General features: G+C 35.9%; 2 long non-coding RNA genes across 2 annotated transcripts; both read right to left on the bottom strand.

Annotated features, from left to right (window-relative positions):
* Positions 1-981: 981 nt before the first annotated feature.
* Positions 982-3,798, bottom strand: LOC121181595. Its single transcript, XR_005894055.1, has 3 exons — positions 3,658-3,798; positions 2,048-2,511; positions 982-1,944 (listed from the first exon to the last, which is right to left on the bottom strand). It is a non-coding gene; the product is annotated as an uncharacterized LOC121181595 (long non-coding RNA).
* A 400-nt stretch (positions 3,799-4,198) lies between these two features.
* Positions 4,199-9,713, bottom strand: LOC121182645. The gene is made up of 4 exons (XR_005894124.1): positions 9,382-9,713; positions 7,409-7,595; positions 6,214-6,707; positions 4,199-6,062 (listed from the first exon to the last, which is right to left on the bottom strand). It is a non-coding gene; the product is annotated as an uncharacterized LOC121182645 (long non-coding RNA).
* Positions 9,714-11,033: the final 1,320 nt, after the last annotated feature.

Genomic DNA, 11,033 nt, shown 5'->3' on the forward strand with positions numbered 1-11,033 from the left:
TGCTGCATGTCCTATATATAATGTATACAGTGAACACCAGGAGTAGAATTGTGACCATAGCATTTCTGAACCCCTAAAAAGTGGACAATTGACACAAGGCTCAGTAAGACAGAATCAAAACACATTTTGACACCTGCCAAATCAAATGCTGTCAACTGTTTTCTTACCCAAGACAAAATATAAAATCTAGGTGAACAATTCAGAAGTTTTTTTGAAGAGTGAATTGTTTTTTTTGTCAGTAGTTACAAATGTGACTGGTTAGTTTGTACAGACAGTGTACTGGTCATCAAACAATATCAGGGCCAGCCACACTATGGGGGCACAGAGACCTATGCAACATGTTCTTATACACACTACGTCCATGAATCAGTCACATCAACAGAGAAGCTGTAACACATAACATAAACACAGCCTTCCATGTAGAATTAAGATATTTTTTCCCTTCCTGTCTATTTCCACCGTGGTGTGGTTTTTCTGGTGTTCATTTGTTTAGTGTCTTTCCTTTTTTCTGTATAAATCTTCGCCACTTGTTTTCCTCCAGTTGTTGTATCTTTTCATTTATGTTATGTGAACCCAGTAAAAAGAATCCCCTCTATTTAGATGATGGCCAAACAAAACAATTTAATATTGGAACTTGACAAGTAACTTTATATTAACCACCATCTGCATGCTCATAGATGTCTGGTCTAAATGAAAGTTTCTTGCGGTTTAAAAATGAAAGTAGCTGAGAGATCTTCATCTTGCAGGGTTATGTGACAAAAACAAAACTGGTTTATTGTTTATAAATTATGCTAAATGAGAGCTAACATGCTGACACATATATGTGATATGTTATCAAGTGGTATTTTTTAAAATTTTTATTTACATTACCATGCACAACATTATTGTGTTCACCAGCTTGGTGTAGGGTGTTAGTATGCTGATATTTGCTTGATGATTCATCCTCTAGAGACCACAAATGTGTCCACCACGTTTCACAGCTTGTGCATTTTTCAAATTTATTAAAAATCAAAAACGGAAATCTCTCATTTTCAAAATTATCAAAACCCCTTGCTGTGGTACTCCTTTTGGCTTTTATTTCCCTTGGGACGTGTCTAGAATTTGACTGGAGTCCACCTGTGACAAACTGAATGTACCTGTGGATATGAGGTCCCATAATTCACACTGCATGTCAGGGGAAAAAAAGCCAAACCACGATGGTTTACATGCACCATTTGTTATATAACAACTTTCCCAATACATTTTCATACACACAAAACATGACATTCTTTTGTTTGAATGTTTTCAAATGCTGAATAAAAGTAAAGTGAAAACAGATCGAGTAAAAGACTAATTTCCTTCCCCCTTTCGTTTCCCATAGGTAACATCATCATATTCACAGAGAATACACGCAGCAATAGTAAAAGAGATAAACATATGCTTTTTACAAATGAATTTCATATGATTGACAAGCAGGTTGCAAGGATTTACCTTTACCCCAGATCGCGAAATGAGCAATGAGAAATACGGAAAGCTTTTCTATTTCATGCAAGGTTTTGCTTGCATGAAACAGTTGACCACAGCTCAAGTTAGCTTTACAGTTCTATGTTTCCTGTTCTTGCAAACAAGCAGCTAGCATACCATATAAGAAAAATACATGACAAGAGAAAGATGTGTGAAAAAAATACCCCTCTACTTATTATTATTAAGCATTGCACTGACAAAAAGGCCAATATAAGAACACTTAACACTACACTTTTTCAACAGCATAAGGCATTTGTGATATTTTTACGAAGATATTTAAATCACAGATGATTGAACGACAAACTTTGATGCTTTGATGCTTGATCTTTTCCCCTCCCTCCTATGTGTTTTGTTCTTCCTATTCTTCTGGTTGCAGCACTTCATCAACACATAGAAAAAGAGAGCCAGGCATAAAAGAGAGAGCAGACCAAATCCGATGCCCTAAAGAGTGGACATATAATTTAGTAAGACACAAAATCAGGATGTTCATCAGTACTGTTATTTGCAAATCAATATCTGACATAACAGAAGATATTTTTCTCACCTGAGACAAAACAAACAGTCTGTCTGACCTGGCCATGAGTTCTTCTGATGTGTTTCCTGTCACGTTGGTTGGTGTGCACCATTTCAGATACGTTTTATCAACAGAAACAAATGTGCCGTGCCAGTCTGTCATTGCACAGACAAAGTATTGACCATCAAGGAAAACGAGAGTCACCCATACTAAGGGAGGCAGAAAGCTGTACAAAGACTTTGGACAAAAGTTTGAACACTTGCACTTATAGATCAATACTATTAACATATAAGTTATGATGGCTGGAAGTAAAAAAAATGCAAGTGCAAAAATGAGGTTCCATTGTGGATCGCAAGGGCAAGCAAATTCCACTTCTGCTATCTTCTCCACAATAGCCATGATGAAGGCAAACACCATGTTTGACACAACAGGGCTGTTTCCAAGCTCATCCTTGAGTCTTGATATCAGCTTTTTCCCTGCCTCCATAATGAGATCTATACAGAAAAAGAAAAGTGCAGATGTAAAGTGAATTAAAACATCTGTGATTATTTAAACAAATTTTAAATTAGACAGCGGATGCATAAACTATTACCAGAATCCCACAGCCTGTGTTTATTGGGAATCTATCCAATCAAGAATCTGGACATTTTAGGTGATTTTAGGATTGGTCTCCCTCAGTGGAAGAGCCAGACAAAGACCGATTTTGCTGGATGGTCAAAATTAACAACATTTATTGCCCCTTATGAATCACTAATCTCAAGGATTACAATTACCAAGTGAAATTCCATGAAGTTTATCTCATTAAAAAATGTATATAAAGAAAGATTGTAAATATTTCTACTCTTTTATTATAAAAATGTACTAACACATTTTTGTTCTTTTCATATGGCATTTTATTTCTATGTTGTGTCCCCTTTTTCTGTTTTTGGTCAAATTTAACTTGTATTGCCTGCTTTTGTGTATTCTGTTACCTGTTCTTCAGTAATTCACTATAATGTTTTGTCTTGTGTTGCATTACACTGTAGAGTCTGTTGATACCTTAATGTGTTATGGAGGAGAGTTTTCCATGTTTATATTCCTTATTAATAGGTTTTTACTACTTTTTAATCAATGCTGAAAATAATAAAACTGAGATAAGAAAAATGTAATTTCATTTTCTGTTTTTAATATTAAAAACTATTAAAAACAATGCATTTTTTCAACAGATCAGGGTTTGCACAGTAGGTGGCAGCATACTGCTTGGCCAGGGATTTGTGGACTCTGCACAAAAACTATGAAAGAGTCAAAACACATCTTCATAAAGTGAAAAAAAAAGTGATACCAAAAATATTACAGGATTATTACATTTTGCACAAGAAGCAAATTAAACTATTTTATTCTGATTGATAAGAATGTTTTTGTTGCTGTTGAAAATATTATTCATTTTCACCTTTTTTATGCAGTGATGAAAGAAATAATGAAAATGATTCAAAATTCAAGTTAAAAAAATTAATAGAAATAGAAATTTTTAACATTTTAGTACTATACATACACACTATCACTGGGGAAAAAAGTACATGAGTCATAATGCCTGAAGACTTAATAAAACCTGCAATCAGTTGGCTATAAGATTAGTACAGTAAGATTAAAGTTTTACCAACCTTAATGTTGACCTTAAGAAAACCTTGAGAAACTTGTTCTTCTTGAGAAGTGAAGTGAAGCTGCTAAAACCTTTTCAGTTTTTTCTTTCCCTCTGTCTTCTGCTCTGGTTTTGATATTTGCTTCTACTGTGGGAGTTACCTTTTGTTAATCTGTGAGACTTCTGTTGGTCTCATGAAGCTGTTTTAGCTTCTTGAGTATATTGTCCCAATATATTTTTTGTTTGACCTCAATAATTTATTGAGGTCAAACAAAACATTACTTGAGGATGGAAACTGAAAAGTAATTTGACCTTGAAAGGTACCCATGCTTATTAATAAAATGGGTAAATTCTTCTTCGGCTTTGATTGTTTAGCATATGTCACACTAAAGATGCACAGATGATCATGGTTTTAACTTGTATGTCAAGCTTAACATCACTGCAGTGCATTTTATGAGGATGAAAAGTTCAAAAGGGCAAGGAGCACTACTCAGTCTGTGAAAATGTTTTGTAATGTCTTCTGTAGCTCTTTCCAAAGTATGACAAATGATGCAATTGAGTTGCATTATTTTCTTTAATCTAGCAATGTTTTCAAAGAAAGAAACTGAAATACAATACAACTGACATTTTATGGCAAGCGAAATATGAAAAACGTCATCATTTGTGAATATAACGAGTTGCTAACTACACCATGCCAACAGGACTGTACTTTTAACTTTTAAAACCCGAGAGACCAAAGACAAATGCTTGCTCCTGTAGCCTGAGGGCTCTGCCGTACACTATACACAGTACACTATACAACACCACCATTCACCAGCACCATTCTTGCATTACATTTACCCCGTTCTGAGAAAAAAAAAAAAAAAAAAGTACATTTTCATGCATTGCTTTTCATGTTTTTCATCCATCCTGGAGACTTTATAAAGATTTTTGAGAGGCAGCTCTTCAGGATGAATGTACAGTAGAAAGTCTCTGGGTTTTGCTGCAAGTCACTCGCTGCAGCCTCATGTTGGTATCTGGCAGGATGTGTGCTGAGACGTTTCCTGTAGCCTGTGTTTCTCTGACATAGGTCACATTCTCATAAAGTGAACAGTCAGCATTCAGCATGGTACAAGTGAATGTAACAGACAAGCAGGTCCGTTCTCATAATAAACAATGGAAAATATGCATATAGACAACAAGATCAATGTTTGCAACTGACTAATAAAACAATGTAGCACAACATGTACTAAGACTGGTTATAGTTTATGTTTAGTAGCACTGGGACAGTGCTAAAATGAAAGGTGGAAATAGATCTGGCTGTGCAAGAGTATACTTTGACAAACATGTTTTTGAAATAGGATTGATAAAGCACCATTGGCACTGATATTAATATCACATGCTATGGATTTTCGAGGGAAATATGAGCCCTTTACACAAAAATTGGTCCACAGGCTGCTATAGACCGCTGAGAGAGTTGGCTAAAGGCTCATTTTTGAAGTTACACCACAATACGTTCATACATTGCCAAAAAAAAAAAAAGGTAATTAATACATGCTGCTTATCATTCTTACATATATTACCATGCTGAGACAAGACAAACATTACACAACAAGCCACAACAGTTATGTTGAAATAGATGTGCAATTTTTAAGAATTACATAATCAGTTCAATACATTAACTAATCTATGTCAACCAAACTAAGACAAGGGTTTATAGAACAAACATTTTTTCATCAACATAACATTTGTTACATATGAAAATGAAAAATGAAAAAACAGTACGAAAAAAAATACATGAACATCAAAGGACATCTAATTAGGAATCCTAGTTTGTTGTGAAAGTGGTTTTTAAGTGCATTTAAAGAGCTAAACTTCATTTTGAATCCTAAAAAGCTCAAAATATATCTGTTCTTAATGAATATCCACGCGATGTAGTTCTCTTATTTCAGACTGTTTACATATTATTTGTAAGCACCATTCTCCACTTTGCATTCACTTCACATTGTGTAGCCTGTAAACCCTATAAATTAGCTGGAATCAGATTTTGTTTGGGCAGCGCATGGCAAATACATTTCTTTTGGTGCAGATCAACATATATATTTTTTATTTTACCATGACAGCCCATTGAATTGTTTGAATCAAAAGTTATTTTAAGGTTTGTCCAAGACTTCTACATTTAATAATTGATTTATATACAGTATGTAGTAAGTATGCAGTCTTGTCCATTTTTGAAGTTGTGTCTATTTTCTATTGTTTGTACCATCATTCAATTTCTGTTGGATTGTCACCAGAGGCCCTGGCCAGATTTTCTGTCCCAGAACCTTCTGGATTCAGATTTTCCACATCTTGAAGGGGTACTTCAATGTCTTTTTTTTCCTGACCATTGCATGAAGTTAAGAATGCTCCTATTATGGTTACCAGCAAAAAAACACACAGTCCAGCATCCTAAATGACAGACAGAAGAAAAAGATAAATGAAAATGAACTGTTATCAGCAGTTAACCAACCAAATTTTGTAGAATGTTATTATTTTTCACAGCTCAACTACTGACAAATGCAAAACAAACCATTTTTAGAGATATCAGATTGTTCCTTACCTGAGACGCAGTATAACATGTCTGGGCATGGATTATCTCCTGTGATGAGTTGTGGTTGTATGGTGTGCATAATTTGTAATGAGAAGCACCGTCAGTCACAAACAAGCCTGACTGGGATGAGAATGCACAGGCAGTGTACTGGCCATCAAAAAGCAGAAGGATGATCCACACAAGGGAAGGAACAGAGTTGGAAAGCACACATATTATCAAAGACTCCTTACTATCATATCCCTGAATGTTTCTATGAGACTCCTTACTCTTGCATCCCTGAATGTTTATCATCAGCACTAAGACGGTGAATGCAGGAACAATGAAAAATAAAATCACATGTAGAATATTCCAAATGGAAGAACAGGGACATGAAAACTCCATCTCCAGGAGCTTCTCCAAGGCAACAAGGATGAAACTAAAAGCCATATTTGACACAAGAGGGCTCTTTTCAAATGCACTCCTCAGTGTAGAGAGGAAATTCTCCATCGCTGACATATTTAATTCTGCATAAATAGAAAAATAAAGATGAAAAATATTAGAAAAGGTGAAACCATGAAAAGAAAGACTTTAGAAATGCATCAAGTTGTCACAATCTGTCCCTCGGTTCCCCCCCATTTCCAGCTCACTCCCCCTTGACCATATTTGTTCCTTCATCTACCCAAACCTGCTGTTTTACATCCGACCACCAGATGTCTCAAGACATTTACCTGTGTCCATAGCCACCTGCTCACCTGTTTCTTACCTGCAATCACCTGTGCTTCCCTGCCCATTCACACACTTATTCCCAGTTACCTCATCACCCCAGCCACATTTAAACCTGCCATTGTCACCAGCTCCTTATTGATTTGTCTGTGTACGTCTCTGTGTATTTATGTGCGCTCTGAGTTTAGTGACATGTATATACTTGCTTGTTGACCTGTTTGCCTGTAAGCCTGAATGACAAATGAAAAACTATAGACAGAGTGCATGTCAGACTATTACTGTAGTTGTATGAGAGTTTTTTAAATTTTGTTTTCCTGGTTAGACCACAAGAGGAAAATACTTTTTATAGACTGATCTGACCTGAGAAGAATCTCCTGAACAAACATCAAATATACATCTACTCAGACAGCCACCTTCATAAGGTTGCTCTTTGCTGTGAGGTAATTGGAACTTATGAAATTTCATTACATTTGTTAGGATTACGTAATAAAAGTATACCTACCTTACGTATTTTTCTCTCTCATAAAATCAGTTCCAAACAGAAAGCTTGCTTAAAAAAGAAGCGCTCTTTCTCAGCTGCTGAGTTTGGTTTTGTGTGACGTAAAATGAACATCCTCTTGTTGCTGTGAGTGAACTTTTAAGTTCTTGTGACCACAACTTGCACAGGTTTCATTTTCCTCTCGCTTTGTCTGTTTTGCAGATGTGACAATGAAAATGCACAACAATAACATGAAGACAACTCACATTCAGGCCTTGCAGTTTTGGACTGTATCAGATCCAGTAGATAACTCTTGGCAATAGGGTCCACCCATGTAGAATATGTATGTTGATAATACTTTTGGTTATCATTTAGGAACACCCTTCCTGGGACTGCTTGCCTTCTCTACCCCATTAGAACACCCAAAAAGTGGTACTAAGTTAAGTAAAATTATTATTGTTTTGTCATCCCTGAAAGAAAGTTATCCTCTGCATTAGACCCATCCTAAACGTTTATCAGCACTGGGCAGCCACAGGCAGGTGCCCTGAGACCAGTGTCTTTGTACAAGTCAGTGGTCGGTGTGAACCAACTCTTTAACAGATCACACTGCACCAGTCTCATCAATTATAGTGGTGCAAGCTACAAAATCCTAAAAGATTCATGTCCCTTTGTTGTTTAACAGAAGTCAGATCATCATATGTGATATATTAGAGTGACAAAATCATAAAAAAATATATATTAAAAGTGATTGTCAAGATCAAGCAGACTCAGAAAGACGACTAAGATTTATTACAGATGGGAAAAATAACACATGAAAACTCTGCATATTGATATGATAAGCAAAGGCCACTGCAAATAACCTATAAAACAACAAAGCACAAACTATTCACTATTTTTGACAGTTTTGAATGTATAATATATTACAGTGAACCAATGAACAACAAAGCGTTTAAAGTCATTTCAAATGTGTCAGTTCAGACACTAATTCTTGCCTTTTATGCACATTGTGAACAGCAGTAATGCATTCTAAGAATGAAAAGCTGGTCCTTTTTTCATATAAAAATGACTGGAAAGATTTAGATGTTCAGATGTTGAGCTGATCTGCACTGAAAGTTAGGCTGGCCAATAGCTAAAAAGGAGAAAAAATATCTATCTTGCCATGAGAAAGAGGACTGGCATTTATACAATTACACTTGATTCATAGAGCTGGTGTCAAGCTTCAGGCTCCAGACAAGGCAATGTCAGTTAGTCCACAACTTTGATCCCAATAGAAATAAATAAACATCCCAACAACTACTGGACGGATTATAATGAAAGTTTGTACAGACATCTGTGGTCCCAGAGGATGAATCCCTATGACTTTGGTGAGTTTTCCATGGATTCACATGAAATGTGGTACACAAATTCATATTCTCCCTGTTCTACTTAAATTCATGTTATCCTTGATTATAATCACTATGTTGATCCCACAAGGTGAAAATTTCAAGTTTCCTAAGAATTTGGTTTACAACTACAAACTAGTGAAAGTAATGACATTCTCTTCAGCCTCAGCCATGTTTGGTGTGGTAAATATTATGTCTGCTTAACATCTTCACCAGTTAGCATTGGCTGTAGACTCTTAGTCTAGCTTTTGTCTCACATATGAGACTCTTCATCCTGACGGCTACCATCTTGTTCAGGAAGTGAAGCCTGTTCTCTTCTAATAAGGGTAACTTCACTGCTTCAGCCTGTCCTGTGTGTTTCACTCATCCCCACTGACACATTTTCACATCATTCTCATCATTTGATAAAATTACAGGTCAAATTTTGCTTTTGTTTAGACTGACAGTGCACACTGAATGACAGGTCTCTTTCTGTTTCATTCTTACTCACATTCTTATTTTTAGCTGCATATTCAATAGACATTCATTTATTTATCTATGGATTGGCATGAATGACAAATGAAAAACTGTAGACAGAGTGCATTTGTTCAGATTATGGAATAAAATTATATATACCTTATGTATTTTTCTCTCTCATAAAATCTATTCCAAACAGAAAGATTACTTGAAAAAAAAGCGCTCTTTCTCAGCTGCCCAGTTTGGTTTTGTGTGACATAAAATGAACATCCTCCTGTTACTGTGAGAACTTTTAAGTTCTTGTGACCACAACTTGCACAGGTTTCATTTTCCTCTCGCTTTGCATTTCTCGCTTTGTTTTGCATATGTGACAATGAAAATGCACAACAAGACATGAAGACAGCTCACATTCAGGCCTTGCAGTTTTGGACTGTATCAGATACAGTAGATAACTCTTTGCAATGGGGTCCACCCATATAGAACATATAGATTTAGATGTTCAGATATTGAGCTGATCTGCACTGAAAGTTAGGATGGTCAATAGCTAAAAAGGAGAGAAAAAATATCCATCTTGCCATGAGAAAGAGGACTGGCAGTCATACAATTACACTTGATTCATAGAGCAGGTGTCAAGCTTCAGGCTCCAGGCAAGGCAATGTCGGAGGAGGTCTCGCCCAGTGAGTAATTCAATGTATGACCGCCACTGTACTTGCTTGTTGACCTGTTTGCCTGTAAGCCTGTTCTTTTCCATTAACATCACTGCTTCAGCCTGTCCTGTGCGTTTCACTCATCCCCACTGATACATTTTCACATCATTCTCATAATTTCATAAAATGACAGGTCAAATTTTGCTTTTGTTTAGACTGACAGTGCACACTGAATGACAGGCTTTTTTTGTGACTTTCTTACTCACATTCCTGTTTTTAGCTGGATATTCAATAGATATTAATTTATTTATCATCGATTGGATCAAGGCCAAACAAAACATGACTTGAGGATGGAAACTGAAAAGTAATAACAGTTTCACACCATCTTGGATGAAACTGTACCATTCTTGCATAACTTTTACCCCAGTATATTTTAACAAAAAGTTGCACAGGTTTCATTTTGTTCTAGCTTTGTCTGCTTTACAGATGTGACAGTGAATATGCACAACAAAGACCTAAAGACAGCTCACATTCAGGTCTGGCAGTCTTGGCCTCTATCAGATAGAGTAAATGATTCTTTGCAATATGGTTGAGAATCTCCAACCAACTCTTAAACAGATTACACTTGCACTAGTCTCATTGAATATTCCCTCATTCACTTCCTCTGATATGACTAAACTTAAGAATTAATTTCTTTTGATGTGAAGTCTTACAGATTTGGAGGTCAAATTGACAAATGTGCATTTGTCAATTTGACCTCCAAATGTTGTCTGTGTTTAGAATTGTGTTTGTTTTGTACAGTATTAAACTACTAGTCTCCATACTGCAGAATAAATTTTCTTAGTGTTTCTAAATGTAAAACCATGTCCTATTTTGGTACAGAGTGGGGGTAATTTCATGTTATCACTTTCTTTAATCTAAAAAAAAAAAACAAAAACAAAACTTTGAGCCATCATGCTGACCATTTAGAAATGCATCATTTAGGACCAGTCTCATAACTAATACAGAATTAGATCAAAAAGAGAAGAAGTTGTGTTTGTTTGGAACATCTTTCCTGTTGCGGCACCAGTTCTTTACAGTTCCTCCTGCTAAGAAAACCTGCAGACCTTCTCAAGGCTGCACAGAGACCAGTCTAGGAAAATACAAAACCAGGCAGTGTTTTGT

The sequence above is a fragment of the Toxotes jaculatrix genome, chromosome 5 (assembly GCF_017976425.1).
Source record: "Toxotes jaculatrix isolate fToxJac2 chromosome 5, fToxJac2.pri, whole genome shotgun sequence".
NCBI lineage: Eukaryota > Metazoa > Chordata > Actinopteri > Toxotidae > Toxotes > Toxotes jaculatrix.